Below are 15787 nucleotides of genomic sequence, written 5' to 3'. Positions count from 1 at the left end.
CTGTCATCATGCAATTGACCATGGACGCTTGGGTTCGGCGCTGCTGCTTGCTAGTGCTGTCACCAACACCGTCCTCTCTACAAGGATCTGCCCCATACCTGCACAAACGGCACCCTCAGAAACAAACACAACACACCACACGAACTAGCCAGGCATTTAACTTGTGAAAAGCATTATCTTGAGAAGAGCCAAAGGTGAAGATGTTCTTTTTTATTAGCATGACATAATCTGCAGATCAGTGTCAAAACTGATGGTGCAAGGTGTTCAATCATCCAGGAGTGATTCTGTCACAAGAATGAAAATGAAATGAGAAAAAGATTTACAACACTTCCTTTCGCTGTCGGATATAATAAATGATGACCCCTTGGCATACAATGTGCACAGCCTCTCTCTCAATCCTATTCTTGCTGCCGTGTGATGGCTACAAATATTTATCAAATGCACTGAAGATCCAATAATCCACACTCACTGGTTAACCAATAGAGTAGTGAGTCGCTACAAAATGGTACGTCCCTGGATTACTTTCATCAATGGCACCAAGAGGAAAAACACAATAAACAAAAAAACGCATCTTCCTGTCTAGCTGTCATCTTCTTGACAGGGAACGCAGTCTAGACGACGTCTGGGGAACTGAGGCTGGCCGGGTTCGACAGGCCACTAACCCCAGACCCCATCGACTTCCTGGCCATCCAGATGTAGACACGACAGCAGTAACCCTCAACAGCTCAAAGGCATGGTAAGTACTGTAAGTAATTAATTCTTCCCTAAATGTTTATATCTGTTTGGTCTATTTGTGTACTACTTGAAAATGTGGCCACTGAATATTTAACCCAATTTCTGTCAAAATTAGAGGTAACAAACCTTTTTTTTTCTTTTCTCACCCTCAGTTTGAAATCAGTGATTTGGATTTATCTTATCTTCTGTGTGCCAAGAGTATAATGTATCCAAAAGAGCGTTAAGAATGGAGAGGATAAAGAATGAGTTCTTAGTCATCTTGATATTAACACTTGATAAACAGGGATTACCTCAGTCATAACAAAGAAGATATGATGTTTATTCGTCTTTTTTATTGCACATAAATCTTGTCAGCTATTAGTCAAATGACAGCTGTGATGGATGTTTTGTGACATAGCTGTTTCAATATGATGGTGAGATGAATGATTTTTCATTATGTACGAGTTCAAACAATGTACAAAAGACGTTCTAATGTTAATAAATGTATCAGGAAACAAATGTGGGTTGTCAGTTCCTGATAAATCCTGATAAATGTAAAGCAAAGTTCGCATGGCAATTATAAGTCACTGCAACATTTTCTTAAGCTCTCTGGTTCTTCTGTTCCCGTGTTTCACCCAAAGCCGTCGTTGCAGTAGGATTTAGGTCGGTGCGAGCAGAGGCCTTCCTGATTCTACAGCAGTCATTTTGTAGAGGCCACCAAGGATGGAGATCACAGGTAGGACACAGACAGGATGATTATGGCAAACACCCAGTCTGGATAGGCTTCACTTCTTTTGGGGAATAGTTCCTGAAGAAAAAGTCAAAGCATTATAAAATGTAATGTATAGAAATATTGTAACAATATTACATTTAAAATGAAGTTGAACATAAGCTGCACAATGAATCCAATATTTGTTAAAGGCAAATCTAACCGTTTTGGATCAGGTATGTTTAACTGCAGAGACAAATGTTTTCCTAAGGACTAAAGAAAACATCTTTGATGCTAAGGAACCTCACAAAAATCGCACTATAATTTTAGTTGTGTTCATTTTAATATTTTTTCAATGAAAATTGAATGACAATAAATGATTATTCCCTCCAATATTGTGAATTGTATCAAATCGATATCTGTCAAAATATTCTCCTCATCGTGCAGCCCTAGTGTGAACATAGACTGACATTTTAAGAGTTTTCTTTTCTTTTTATTCTCTCTTTGAAATAGATTTACTCGCCAATGTGTTGTCTAAGCATGAAGCTAACCACCCAAGCAATTTACATTAGCTTTGAGACTTAAAAGTCACTTTGTTGAACCAAGAAAAACTTCAGAGCATCTAATTACCAAAAACAGCAACTCACTTTCATTTTTGTGTTGTAAACAAAGACAGAAAACATGCTAATTGGTGAGCTTTAGAGTGATGGATACTTATTTAGCTGTTTTCACCCTTATCCTATAGCTTTATATTTATCATACAGACATGGATTACATCGATGTCTCACTTAACTCTGCAAAAAGCAGATGAGTGTATTTCCAAAAATGTCAAACTTCATTTAAACTGGAATAATGTATTTATTTTGGCTGTTTGGTGCAGAACTGTAAACCACCCACCTGACTATTATCATCATTGAGGTTTTTATGGGAACTTTGGCAAATATTCCAGAAGACACAAAGCATATTTGCATTATTTTCAGTTTTGCTCTGTTTTTGGTCTTCACCAACTCTTTGGGAGATGTCTGGCTTCTTAGCTGCTCCCCTATGGTCACCAGCTTTGCGTGCCGTTTAGTGCTACAGGTAGTGTACAGCTAGTTTAACAAGACATTTCTTTCTAAAAACAATAGTTCTTCGGAAGCTGAAAATGGTGCTGATTTATTGTGATGCGATTGAAGCAAATGGTAATCTGTGGGCATTAAATTCTAAACCAGAGTAATAGTGATGATTTCTGGGGTTTGTCTCACTTACAATTTCTTTCTTAACCTTTAGGAATTTTAGGATTCACACATATGCTAGATTCTAATATAATAATTCTAAAAAATCTTAACATCTCCATGCAGTACACCTGACTGCTACATAGCTGGGTTCCATGTGGATAAATGGGTGTGTCTGGCCTGACGACCACATAGACATCAACACCACCAGGAGCATTAAAGGCCTGATCACCATCCAGCATGCCTTCAGAAAGATGTTAGGCCTGTTCCCAGTCATGAAATAGATGTCTTCACTGAACTGTCAGAGGTTACAGGAACAGAGGAAATGTTTAAACCACGTTAGGATCTAATTGTCTTATCTCATAATCGATACGGAATCAGAGAACGGCGGGAAGTTACTTTTCATTCCCACGGACTAAACTCCAAATCTCAAATATGCAATGATCAGCAGAGGTACAGAGCCCACGTAGCTGTTGAAGACCTCAACCGTAGTTTTCCCAACCCAGGGTGGATGAGAGCCGTCAGAAGGCTACCACAATGATCGCTAAGGAAGTGAGAAAATGATCAAGGGGAGTTCAAAGGGGAAAACATGTATCCCTTTGACGGATTTGCAGGCACCTGTTATGATTTCTTTGGGATCCACTTAGGCACTTTTTTTGAGGTCGTTGATGGGCGTAGGACTCCCTCTATGTTGCCAATGAGGAGAGAACCCAAGCTGAGAGCATGACGAAGAACAGTATTGCCCATATCTGCGAGCCTGGCATCTCTATCACTGCTTCACTGACACAATAAAGCCAGCCAGTACCTGACGCCTCTGAGGAGAAAGGCAAGAAAGTAATGAGGAAGCATGAACTACGGTACATTTGAACGGTACTTGAGTACTGTACTCCAGAGATAAAAGGGAGCGAGAGCAGATACAACCACTTTAAGCGGACAGGGAAGTTATAAAGGAACTCAGGCAGAAAGAATGCAATGTACAAGATTAGATGTGTTTTCAGATAATACCTGTCAAGAACGTTTGCAGGTCACACTGGGTCAGGTCCAGACTGGCCACCTCACCTGAGATGTTCCATTTAATACTGGCCAGTGATCATAGTTCTCTACAGTTATGTTCTGGTCTGAAAACTCAAAGTAGTTGGTAAGAGCCAAGATGTTTCGGCAGATGAGATTCAAAAAAGCATTGGATCCCAATTGAAATTAAAATAATGACATAATAATTAAAGTTTGTGTGGTAAACCCCTCAAACAGAGTTGTAAGCAGTGGTGGCTTTAAATCCCAGGATGGCGAAGATGGGAATGGAGGCGTAGAGAGATGTGGCACTATTTATTACTCCTACTAGAACAGCATCACTCTCACAGTTGTTTCTAATTGACACCAAACAGGAAAAAAAGTCATACACACATCCCCCAATTTTTATGGTTTTAAAAAGTTTAGTTACTTCTCTTCGTTTGTAGCTGGAAAGCTATGAGACCTCCAAGGCCACAGAGAGAGAGAAGAAGATCTGGGTGGAAGCGTCCAGCCACCCCTGAGGTTCTTCAGTATCTCCCACTGCAGCGTGTGTTCAACAGCACATCAGTTCATTGTGTCTGGCATACAGTCTACATAACCGGCAACAAGTACTAACTCCACATCGGAGTGAAGAGGTACACAAGTCCTTCAGTCGCTCCGGGCAGAGTGAGGGCACGGATCAGGAAAATAGTCCGACCAGGTAAGAATGGGCTGTCACATACACAGCCTGAAACAGCAACGTAATATAGCATTATTTATTACCTCTTGTGTTGCTTCCATTTGACCGTGTACTTTTCGTCCTGAAAATCACACTTTCTGACACTTTTGTCTCTTTTTTTTTAATGTTTTTGGACTCTTTGTTTGTTTTGAATATCACTTCTTTTCAAAACACCACTAACACCAACTATATTACCAGGTTTACACTCATTTTTGGAATCATATGCTTAATAACTCATTTATAGGAATTATACCTAAGACCGAATTATGAATTATTTAGACTCCTAGTAAGGAGGATAATTACAGAGGGTCAACGTAGAATCTGTGTTTCTAAACTTTTATTTCAAGTGCAATTTTATTTTTTTATAAACACCCCAAATTCAATGAAAGTAGAATCCATCTTTTGTACTTGCGAAGCGCAATGTATGGAATTGTCATATTTTTGTGTAATTAAAATTAGGTATTAAAAAGAAACTGATCAATTTGACCCAAAGACAGCAACAAGCACACTCTTACTGGTGATGTTTGGCACAGTGGTTGTTTTGAAAATATTTTTCCCCAGATAACAGACTTCTCTACGGACTCGATGCCTTGATGAAGCAATGTAGACCACGCACCAGGCACTGGCCAGACAGAGGACCAGCCACCCACGTGCAGTGAGCCGCTGTGGTCTCGATGTCAGGTGTGATGTTCAGGGTCTCACGGTACCAAAAGTAGTTCACTGGGGTGCTCTTCTCACACTCCACGTTATAGCCTATTTGGATGCAGACACAAGCGAGAACCTGACATCTATGAAATTCAATAAGAGCTCAATTATTTAAGTTATTAGTGTTTATTTCTGTTTAAACATGCGTTAACTTTTGTAACACAGTTCATGTACTTTCAGAGTGTGAATTGCATAAAAGTTTCTATCAAAAGATGTTTTCCTGCATTTGTGAATTTCGTATTAGTATAGTAATACTATTTTAAAAATGTATCTCCATGAAATTGATTTTAATAGAATGTAATATGATTATGATCACTAAAAACAAATGAGGCCATGTTGATTTCTGCTCTTTGCATGTCCATAATTCCACCATCCGTCACTGAGCTTTAAAAGTATGCTCTTATGTTGTGGTGCAGAATCCCTTTGTGTCATGAAACAATAAAAAAACGATAGTTTTCCTATAAAATCTGATCTGGATTGCAACGTGGAGCCCAAAAGTTATTCCTAGTACCTCCATTTTTCAAACTGAGTTTAATACAGTAGAATTTTACATATGGTGCTATTGGCAAAAACCTCTGTCAGTGTGGCATTAGCAATCGCAGTGTGTGACAATAAACGTATCAAGAGCAGCTAGAATGACTGTTGGGGTTTCTTGTTACCTGTGAGGTTATCATTGACTGGACACTGGCTCCAGGGCAGGGGGTCTTGAAAAGAGTGAAATAAATACCACAGCACCCAGGCCAGGAGCGTGTTGTAGAAAATGGATACCAGGAATGACACCAACATGGAGGCAATTCCTACTCACAGGAAATAAAGAACATTTTCAATACCACAGAGTTTCAGCTCTTGAAATAAATAATCTGACAAATAAATAACCTAATAAATGTCACTAATAATTCTAGGCCACCCACCGACTCCACCCAGTAGTGGTGAGATGGAGTTCCAGACACCGTGCGCCCCATGCGTTGCTTCTGTCCTATAGCCAGCGCCAGGTAGAGCAGGGCAGGCCCTCAAACACCCAGCCTATCATGTAGGGGATGCGGGAAATGCCCTACACATGGGCCAGTTGTTCAAAGTAAACTAATCGATTTTGGTTATGGATGGGATCAAATCTGAAATGGGTTGTCCAAAGGGAAGAGAATCTGAAATCATATTTGATCACGGAATCCAATCCTAGTTTATATCTGGATCAAGCCTTCAGTTTGTGTTGTTCAAACTTGTCAGTAGGATTTGGATAACTTTTGATCCAAAAACAGGATTATCCTGACCCCGACAGGGGTAGGATTTCCAGTGGATTTCAAGGTGATTCCAGCACGAAAACTTAGTAAAACTTTAATTTGGTCATAATACATTTTGTATCATTTAGTGTATTTACTTTTTATATTTTGCACTTGACTTGTTTAACCTAGTTAAGTTTAGTAAAGAAAAAATAAAATAAAAATACAAATTATCTTGCCTATGAACATCCCCAAACAGCTGTTCAAATAACAAAAAACAAAATAATAATATATACTCCATTCATCACTCATCTAATTCATTAATCTCAAGGAAACATCTAATACAATTTCTGGTCTTTCCTCCTTAGATGAGAAGAACCCTGAACATTCTACTACTACGATTCTCTTTTAATTCTTTTTTTTTTAAGACGTTTTCAAAAATGTCCACAATGTATTTGTTAATGTTATCTAGTTTTTATTTGTAGTGGCTCAATGAGGTGTCATAAAAATGTAAATGAATGGGTGGGAGTTTATTTTTGTGTTTTGTCTCAAAATAAAAACTTAGAGTGACCCCATCTTGGCTCTTCTAACCTGTTCTGATACTGTACTCGTAGCCCACTTTGTGATACGTATGTTGTCCTATTTAGAGCAGGGTTATCCGATTTGTAATCTTGAAACTGTGTATCTGGATCAGGGTGATCCAGTCCAATGTTGCTTTGACAAACGCATAAAAGTAAGACAGATTACCTGATCCTGAGTAGCAAAAAAATGGGATTTCCAAATCCGAATATTTTATCCAGATTACATATTTTTGAACAACTGCCCATGAGTAAACATTTACCTCACAGTTATATGCCAGATTTGTATCAGTTTTCAAACTTCTTCATCCTACTAATAGTAAATGTATGTGATCAGGGCCAAAGTGGTTAAAAATGACTCAAGTTACAGTAACAATTTGCTGGGATTTGAAGCAACACACTGGGTCAGAATGTTCCAGATTGGTTTGTTTTCCACCCAAACAATTGTTTTGCAGTTTTTGTTGTGTTTGGCTTTGAAACCTACTTTTTTATCTGGCAACTCTGCTTGTAGTACCATCCTACATTTCCCGGAACCTACATTGTGAAGTGTCGTGCAACCGTTGGCACTGCCTAGCATGCGGGTATAGATTACAACGGACGGAAAGGACAGCACACAAACCAAGGACGAATTTAAAGTAGTTAGTATGAAAAAAACAAACGTGAGAAAGTAGAAAATCAGTCTGGCTGGTAACTTGTGTTGTATGGTGATTCAATTCATGTGTTACTTATATATCGCTAATCAAAACACAGTTATCTTTTTGCGCTTTCATAAAAGCAGGTCTAAACCGTACTCGTGATGGTTATTTACGAACCCACGGTGTCTGTAAGAAAAAAAAAAGTGATCAAAGAGTTAAAGTTTCATATTATACTTTTGGGCTTTTATATAACCGTTCCTTTATTGTGTTATCTATCTTTTTTGTCATGTTTATGTTTACAAAGTGAAAAAGCCCCAAAGTCGCACCCCAAGGGGCCATCTTCCAGAGAAAATACTGTTCACAAACCCTTCACACAGCTCAATTGTACAACCATTGTAATGCTGCCTAGTGCTAGCATGCACTCCCTCCCTCATGCTCTGCCACTGACAAGCTAGCAGTACTTTCTTGCGCATGTGCCTTCTAACAAAGATGTAGTGAATGCCTCACTCTGTAGCTAAAACAAAGAGCTCAACACACAGGGTAAAATAGAGCTCAGCAACGTGCAGTACAACAATATATGGTGTTTTTCTGAAATTAAACCTGTTCTGGTACACCTCTAAATACAGTTATGAACCTTAAATTTCATAATATGAGCCCTTTCAAGCCCTGAATATGATAATGGAATCCTATAACAGCATCTCACCTCCTCCATAGATTTGACACAGGTAAGAACGCGCCAAAGACGTTTCAAACTCCCCTGCAAGCCAATACATGTTACAGGTACTGGACCTTGTTGTCCCATTGGGTTCCCGCCTCCCTCTGGTGTCTTTCGTTTGGCCCATCCTCAGCTGGAAAAAAGCTAGCAACCAAGTCCAGCTCTGTTATCAAGGATTAAACTCTCCTTATCTTTTGTGCTGGTCCTATCGCGTGCAGCTTTGAGTGGTTATTAATCTTTTGAAGAATCCGGCCCCCTGGAGGGGGAAACCAGCAAAATGATTTAATGTTAAACCTCTCACTTTGGTTTCGAATGGGAATGTGCCAAGACTCTGATTAATGATAACTTGGTGATTCCAGTTTAACTGTTTATGCAGCCAATAAAAAGACACCTGTGACAGTTGTCCATGGCACTGCCATATCTTTATTCAATTAATCAACATGGGACACATCTCCACCAACCTTTCAAGGTTCTGATAAAGGAATTACTCCAGCTCATGTGGTTCCGTGAGACCTCTCACACGAGTCATGCAGCAGAGGCCAAAACGAGGCTCCATTTTGTGCTGCCTTGAAGAAAAAATGAAGAACTCTTCTAAAAAGTGAGCTTAAAGGAGAATTCGGTCAATTCTCGGTTGTATGTAAATTTGGAAGAGCTTGTCCAGTAAGATAAAAATGAAACCCATCGGTGCTTGGCCTACACCTTGTAATCCTCCTGCTAAGTTAGCACCCACCAGGCTTAACAGGCAAGTTTCAACCTTTTTTAGCCTCAAAACATGCCTTGAAATGTCATTACAAGTGTCTGCCATGTACAGTTATTTCCTTCCACGTGACACAGCAAATTTGCCACACATCAAAGACTAAAGGTTGTGTTATATCCATACCTTTGTTTATTCTGTTTTTCCGGTGAAGTCCACACTAATTCGAAACACTCTTCTTTCACATCTCCCGCTGTCCACACTCGGAAGAAATAACTTCACATGGCTAGGCACTTGTATGACTTTTGAATTTGTTTAGAGGCTAAAACACGTTTTAAAACCTTTTTAGCCTGTTGGGTGCAAAATCTCAGGAGGATATAGGTGTAGACACCACAGATTGTTTTAATTTTTCTTGCTACTGAAAGTACTCCAAATTGAATGGAATTCTCCTTTCATAGTTAAATGTTTAAAATCTATTTCCATCTCTGCACCTACTGGTCGGCGTAATGTATTCGTCAAACGCTTTCTTCATTTGAGCACAGAGCATGGCAAGAAAGTCGTGCTGGACTCATTAGCTGCAGAATGTATTTCTGATACACTTCTGCCGTTTGTAAGTTTGTGATAACTGGTTAGTGGCCATCTACTCTGCTGTCTCTGCTACGGTCACATGAGTAGCAACAGGCATTAGTGAAAGAGTTTACGGCAGACGGCTATATGTATTTCTGTGTACATCAACTTCTATAGATGTAATAACCATCTGCAAGCAACAGAGGGCAGGGTTTCTGTTTGCAGCTCCATTCTTTATTGAAGTTATTCCTCTATGTCGTCGATGTTATGAGACTGGTGGAGGACTTCCCTTCTGATCACCACCCCCGCACACCCTTTCTCAGTATACCACCAGACCAGTTCCATTCATCTATCTGCGCACATGAACCAAAAATGATCACCAACATTCATCTTTTCTCTCACGGCATTTTTTTGGATCTCCCTTTTTTTTTAGATCAGACGTGTTGGTCGTACCACCATTAGGTTAGCATCGTAATACTAAAGATGATAATAACAATAAAGACTCGTAACTGTGTAGAGCACATTCAAAACCAAGTTCTAAGAGCTTCAAGGGAATCGAGTGTTAAAATCAACAACTATAAAATCAACTTAATCAACATGTTCTGGTTTTGTAATTGTAGACAACAATTACAGAAGTATAAAGAATAAGAAACAGTGTCATTAAAAAAAAATCAGCAGTCAACAACAAAGAACAGCTGAGCAGAGGTTATTGGATGGGTGGGTACACCTTTCACACCTATCCCCGTTTCGAACATGACGTCAGCAGGGCTTTCAAGCATGTGGGACACCAAGAAGCAGCAGGAACCAGACAGTATCAGTGGGCGGTTCCTCAAAGTATGTGCTGACTAGAAGCAACGGTGATCACAAGAAACTCAACCTTTAACTGATGAAATCTTGACGGCTGTAGAAGATTACATCTACTTCTCACCTATTCAGCACAGTGGACCACTATACCGTTTGCCTACCGTCCAAACGATCAACTGGAAGATTCTATGTGAAACACCATGTTGTGGTATGATGAGAATAATGGACAGCTAAGACAACATCATCATTCATAGTCACAGGTCATTGGGAAATATGTTGGCCGGTCCTTTATACCAACCCTCTTCATGTTAAGAAATGTATTGTCTCTACAGATTCAGGAATCTAGGCAGCTGTTTGATAAGGGAATGTTTTGTTTAGGACTGTCTCCTTCAGTGAAAACTAGGCTTTAGTTAGGCCATCTGTGTTTTAGGCGCCCGCAATATGTTTGTGTACCTTTAAATATACCTTCAGGAAGACAGAACTTCGAGCTGGGACAGCATGACATAATAACATATCATGGTTAAACTGTACTGCCTGCCTACATTTTCTCATCAATTTGAAGCCATTTAATCTTCTGTGAATTCAAAGTCCCATCCGATCAAATTGTGACATCACCATTTGGATGGGACAGAATAAGGCGCGGAAGACGTCAGGAAGTCATCATTCCTGTCTTAGATGCAGCCCCCATTGCTCTCCTGCCCTGTTGGACATCATCAGCCTGTAACTGCAAAGCTGGCTTTAAGACCCCACCCATGTCCTCCACCCTGAGTAACAGCTTCTCACCAAAGGCAGGCAGTCCCCCAGTGCAGGTTTAACTGCTTAAAAAACCCTTTGTCCCCCCCTGTCCTTCAAGAGTCCATAAAGACAAACCCGACAGCCGCTAACCCCATGTACGTACACTATTAGACTTTTATGATATGTCGTACACATGTGGCAGCGTGCTATTTGTTAGCTATGGCAGTCTGTGCATGTACTGTTAATGGTGTTTCTTAAAGGGCCAATGAATTGTTGGTCTTTGGATTGCTTTTATATAGGCCTTAGTGGTCCCCTATACTGTATTTAAAGTCTCTGTATGGGCCTTAGGGTCTCCCTAATACGGTATCTGAAGTCTCCTTTTATATAGACCTTAATGGTCCCCTAATACTGTATCTGAATTCCTTTATAGACCTTTGGTCCCCTAATACTGTATCTGAAGTCTCTTGTATGGGCCTTAGTGGTCCCCTAATACTGTTTGAAGTCGCTCTTTTATATAGACCTTCGAGGTCCCCTAAACTGTATCTACAGTCCTTTATCTAGTCCTAGGGCCCCCTATATACTGTATCTGAAGTCTCTCTTTATTAATTGGCATTAGTGGTCCCCTAATACTGTATCTGAAGTCTCTTTGATAGAGACCTTAGTGGTCCCCAAAACTGTATCTAAGTCTCTTTGTATGGCCTATGTCCCTAATACTGTTCTGAAGTCTCGTTTATCAACCTTAGGTCCCTATACTGATCTGAATCTCTTATATAGACCTTAGTGGTCCCCTAATACTGTATCTGAAGTCTCTTTATATTGGCCTTAGTGGTCCCTAATATGTCTTAAGACTCTTTCCCAAAATGCAGCCTTGGTGCGAATATAACGCCCACTAGAGCCAAGGGGGGGGGGGGGGTCTTTGACTAACTGCCACTTTGCCTCGTTTGAAAGCCCTGATGTCCTCTCTCTCTCTCTCATCGCTGGCTAAATTCTATATAAATGTACATAGCCATTGCACTGCACAGTGTCATCATAATCACAAAGCCCTCACGAGTGTTTTGTTACAGCCAGGAAATTACGCACATGTGGAAAGTAGCCCCCTCGTCTCCTTGGGGAAAAACTCCATAAAAGGACAACATGAAAAACAACATCATTATACCTGGGCCGAGGCCAATCCTTTAAACGTGGATTTAGTGAAGGTGTACCCAACAACAACAAATTAGAGCACAATCTTCACATGTGCACAAGTCATTTATTACCACCTTTTATTAGATTTACAAGTGCACGGAAATATTCTGTGGATGATTTTTACAGTTTACTGCCATACGTAAAACAAAGCACCACTTTGTGCTCTGCCTCATCCTCTTTACAGGGAAGTGCATCTAGAGCGTGTCTGTGGGATCTGGCTGGCCCAGGGTCGAAAGTACCCCAGAGGACTTTTTGGCCATCCAGATGTAGACTGTAATGACTTCGGCCAGCCCCCCAATACACTCCTATCACAACCATGAAACCCTCATTAGCTCAAGGTAAGTATTTTTTTTTTCTAATCCTCAGGTTTAAAATAAAATCAGTGATTTGGATCTGATCTTCAGTGGGTGACGTGTATCCATTACAGTTTGGGAAAGACTCCTTAGAGAAAAACATGCCTTTGCTATCCCATATAAACACTTAATGATAACCTACAGTCATAAACACATCAACCACCATATCATAGGATGGATAACTGAATTCATCCAGCTACGACTACACCCACCGCCTCATCCCACCGCTGTTTGTCTGGACTTTGTGCTAGTTTTCCCATAGAGACCAAGCTACATCTTTTGTGACATGAGAATCATTTGTATAAATGAGTTCACAGAAAAATATTGTCAGACATGAATAAGGTCAAATATGGCTTTGATTTATTTTTTTTTTTTTACCTTACACTGACAACCTTTTGGAAAGCTCAGCAAAAAATCAAACATTTGATAAACATAGATAGCTTGAGATCTTTTAAGGACTCATCGGACATTTCAAGGTGCTCTAGAATTTTGGGGACGGCCCTTCTTGTTGACGCGGCCTAGCTCCTTCTCCCTCCTTCAGTGCTTCCACCCACCAACCCCCACCCCCAACCCCCACCCCCAAATCCTTCTGTCTGTTATGGCTGGAACACTGTTTGTTATGTTTTGTGGTGGCAGGTTGGCGCAGATTTTTTGTTGGCGTTTTGTAGATCCTGGCTGTCTGCATAACCATGTTTTTTTACAGTGTGTTCGGGGACAGCATCTCAGATCGTGAGTTTTGCGTTTACTGAGAAAAAATGTTGTAGCCCTAAAAAACGCATGACATTGCTTAGAGCACCTTTAAAAATGAGTGTTAGACTACATTGTGTTCAGATTTATTGTTTTGGTGAATGTGTTAGCAAGTCGGCTGTGTTAGATGAATGGTTTTTTCATCATTTACACTACGCAGCAATGGGCAAGGAAATAATACCAATGTTTATAATAGTTATAAGTCAGCTGTCTGGTGAATTAAGATGCAATTTCACAGAAGCACTGGCAAAGATCAGGATGTCCTTTTCTGTTCATAACACTGTACTTGCAACATTTTCTGAAGCTCTCTGGTTCTTCTGTTCCCGTGTTCCCCTCAAGCCCGTCGTTGCGAGTAATTTAGTCTGTGCGAGCAGAGGACTTCCTGTTCTAAGCATTCAGTTTGTAGAGGGCCACCAAGGATGGAGACCAGGTAGGACACAGATCAGGATGATAGGCAACACCCAGTCTGGATAGGGCTTCACCTCAGTTTGGGGGAATAGTTCCTGCAAGAAAGACAGAGCATATAATAATAAATAATTGACATTTGCTGATTCTTCTTATTCCATCTTTAAAATGGAGCCCACTCCTCATACAGTCTTGCGCTAAATATGAAGTCACAGCCAGCAAGCGATTAAGTAAGTTTAGCTTAGTTTAGCTTAGTCCTGCATGCTCGACCTCTCGCCACAGGCTGTGGGTATGGTTTTGACTACACCACAGATACTGTTTAAATTTTTTTTTAAACCATTCACATCGTCCTGTACAGAGCTTTGGACCAAGTGACATTGGCTCTGCAAAAGGTCTCGAGAAGGAACTTGTTTTTTTGTTTTGCACACCACAAAAGAAAACTTTAAAAAAAGTAGAACCCGTTCACCACAATGCAGGGACCATCATGTATATAAATTAGCTGGATAAATGTTAAACTGATTTGCTCTTTAACTATGTATCACCATGTGTACTTTTGTCCATAGTAACCCCCCAATTGGTCCCAAGCGCAACCTAATTAGATATTTAATGGTCTAACATATTCTCTACAAAATCAATCCCCAAAAGAAAAAAAGCAAGGCCTGCCTTGTTACATGATCCAAATTTTCTCAAAACGTTTGCATTTTTAAGCGTGTAGCTTGCTACTCGAAGTTTGTTGTTGTCCACCAAAGAAAGGGATTTTTGAGAATGGCAACCACGAGCAGGGCATATGGACCTCCGGTGCATGAGATGTCCCAGCAATGACCTGGAATGTACTCTTGTTGACCCAGACTATGCTTATTTAACTTAAGGTTCACCTGTGGACTCAGTTCACTAAAATCCTTAACATCTCCATGTCAGTACCCTTGACTTGGCGTTACAGAGCTGGGTTCCATGGGAGAGCTAGATGGTTGTTCTGGGCCTTGGACGACCACATAGGCAATCAACACCACCAGGAGCATTAAGGACTGATCACCATCCAGCTTCAATGCCTCCGAAGATGTTGGCGCTGTCCATCATGAAATAGATGCTTTCACTGGCAAGAACTGTCAGGATGTACAGGCACAAGAGAATACTGTTTTAACTACGTTTGTGGATCTAAATGTTTTCAAAGGTCCCCTGCATGGAGCTTGATGCTTTTATTAGAGTCCTTAGTTGTCCCCTCATACTGATCTGATGTCGTCTTTTTATATAGACCTTAGTGGTCCCCTAATACTGTATCTGTAAGTCTCTTTACGTAGACCTTAGTGGTCCACCTAAGTACTGGTGATCTGCAGTCATTTTATACTAGTCCCCTTAGTGGTCCCCTACGAGTCTGTATCTGAAGTCTCTTTTACTATAGACCTTAGTGCCCCAAATACCATATCTGAAGTCCATCTTTCTAAAATCGGACCTTGGTGCGAAATTACATCCACCCCGCCATTTCCACAAGAGCTTGCCCTTAGGAGTGCAATTTTGGCAGTCTGGTACGCTTTTGCAGAAGGAGAGAGGGAGGAAGTGAGGGCTGGGGTGGGCCTTACTTACTGGCCACCTATTGCTCGTTGGCACAAAGAGCCATATGGGTCTCCTCTTTCTCGCTGGCGGAGCCCCAAATTCTCTGGCTGGCAAGAAGAAGAAAGACTGAGGTAACATTGCCCTTTGACCTCCTAAGGAGCCATTCATAATTTATGACCCAGAACAAAAATACGACAAGGAGCTTTCATTTCTCAAAGGCAGACGATACCAGGGCTCGTTTACACCTATCGCACATATCTAGCCACTGGGGGTCCATGGGCAGGCTGAGGAAATCTTATTATTTAAACCCCATAAAGTGAAATTTTTCAGGCCATGGGACCATTTAACATCATTGACTACCGAATATTAAAGAAGGTGAACAAGTTTACTTGTTTCATTCCATGGTTATATGCCTCCAGTATCGTCAATATATGCAATGATCAGCAGAGGTACAATAGCCCCCGGTAGCTGTTGAAGACCTCCCCCAGTAGTTTCCCCGAACCCAGGGGAAGATTGAGAGCCATCCAGAAGCT

The 15787-nt window shown here is 40.6% G+C and overlaps 1 protein-coding gene and 1 pseudogene across 1 annotated transcript in view; one reads left to right on the top strand and one right to left on the bottom strand.

Annotated features, from left to right (window-relative positions):
* The window catches only part of LOC116702208 (telomerase reverse transcriptase), a 47011-nt gene that overhangs the window by 24715 nt on the left and 6509 nt on the right, over positions 1 to 15787 (top strand). The gene's annotated exons all lie outside the window — the stretch shown is intronic.
* LOC116702210 (sodium-dependent neutral amino acid transporter B(0)AT1-like) overlaps positions 1315 to 15787 on the bottom strand; it is a 16640-nt pseudogene continuing 2167 nt past the window's right edge.

The sequence above is a fragment of the Etheostoma spectabile genome, chromosome 14 (genome assembly GCF_008692095.1).
Source record: "Etheostoma spectabile isolate EspeVRDwgs_2016 chromosome 14, UIUC_Espe_1.0, whole genome shotgun sequence".
In the NCBI taxonomy this organism is placed as follows: Eukaryota; Metazoa; Chordata; class Actinopteri; order Perciformes; family Percidae; genus Etheostoma; species Etheostoma spectabile.
The sequence above is the reverse complement of the archived record's forward strand: the minus strand, read 5'-3'. Positions and strand labels throughout refer to the sequence as shown.